This window comes from Atta colombica, unplaced genomic scaffold (genome assembly GCF_001594045.1).
Source record: "Atta colombica isolate Treedump-2 unplaced genomic scaffold, Acol1.0 scaffold47, whole genome shotgun sequence".
Classification (NCBI taxonomy): Eukaryota; Metazoa; Arthropoda; class Insecta; order Hymenoptera; family Formicidae; genus Atta; species Atta colombica.
Genome location: NW_017259536.1, coordinates 679,003 through 680,534, shown reverse-complemented (window position 1 = coordinate 680,534; position 1,532 = coordinate 679,003). Strand labels below are relative to the sequence as shown.

The following is a 1,532-nucleotide window of genomic DNA, read 5'->3' as shown; positions in this document are numbered from 1 at the left end:
AAATGTATGAAAATATATTATAAGAATTATATTAAATTATATTAAAGAAATGACAAAAATCTCAATTTTTTAATACATGTATATAATATATTCAAGATTATTTATATATAGAGTTACATTGTGGTGCATAGTTGCCCAGTAAATAAAATATTTATTTGTTCTGTATCTTTAGTAAATCGTAAACTAATTAGTAAATCGCAATGAAACTTTGCATAACTTATTTTGAATATTTATAGAATTTACAAAAAAAAATTTAGATTTTTGTTGTCATTAAAAAAATTTTAATTTTTAACAATAAAAATAATAATAAATAAAATAAATAAACGAAAAAAATGTATTATTAAATAAAAATCTTATTCACACAACATTCATATGTATAATATATAGTTTATTTGAAGTGTAAGTATTAAACATTTCCAAATTTAATTTTCTTTGCTAGGACACTGTACGTATGATACATCTTTAACCTTCGATTACAGCTTCGAGTCTTTCGGACCTGAAGCGAAAATATTTTACAATCTGTATGATTATATAAGGTTCTAAATATAAATTGTAGATTTAAAAAATTTCTAATTTTTCTTTGCACTGAGAAAAATTTTTGGTTAAAAATAAACGAGAGGTTTTAATTATATCAATTGGAATTCTGATTATTTCAACTAGAATTATAATAGATTCAACCAGAAATTTCTGATTTGTTTATTTTCGATTAGAATTCTAATTAATGCAATCAGACTCTTCCCAGTACTCCAAACGCTTTAGAATTTAGGTATAGTTTTCATAATTGTAGTTAATAATACAGTTATATTAGGTAATTAGATAAATGCATCGATGCGAGTGTTTATCTTGGAAATTTTGGTTCGTGTATTTCGTACTTAGTATCATTGAACGTTGGCATTATAATATATTTATGGGCACAATAATGCATTTCGAATATGTAAACCTACCAGCTTAAAGTTTCAAATATCGGGAAAAGCCAGGCAAATCAAACAGATCACAATTCTCGAACGTCGGTAATCGATGTATTCTCGTTAATTGCACGCGTAATTATTGAGGCACCTAATAATAGCGGTATATTACATAGCTTTAACTACCGTATGTTATCGCTGTTACGTTACGTTCAAGTCTCGAGCATGTACGTCCCAATTAATATTTCGTGACTCGACGCAGTCAAGTCACCTACGCAAAAAAAAAGTTCATTCGCGATGACATATCGACAATAATATGCATACGTATATAGCGATTGTCATGACTGCCTCTGAATGAATTTTTATGAACAGGGATTATGTCAAGAGAATATATACAGTTATCAAAATATATTTTGCATTTTTTTACAAGGCAATGCAACATAACGAATCTCACTGAATATTTACAAAATTTGAGAATGGGACAATATATAAAATATCATGCAATATACAACATTTTAATGAATTGTATGTATTATAGCGTATTTCAGAATGAACATTAATAGCGTTTTGTGTAGAAAATATATAGATTTTGTACACTTAGGATAAAGGATAAAAATCGATTTGTAT

The 1,532-nt window shown here is 26.4% G+C and overlaps 1 protein-coding gene across 1 annotated transcript in view; it reads left to right on the top strand.

The window, feature by feature from the left end:
• Positions 1–1,532, top strand: part of LOC108691466 (neural cell adhesion molecule 2) — a 35,679-nt gene that overhangs the window by 440 nt on the left and 33,707 nt on the right. The window lies entirely within an intron of this gene.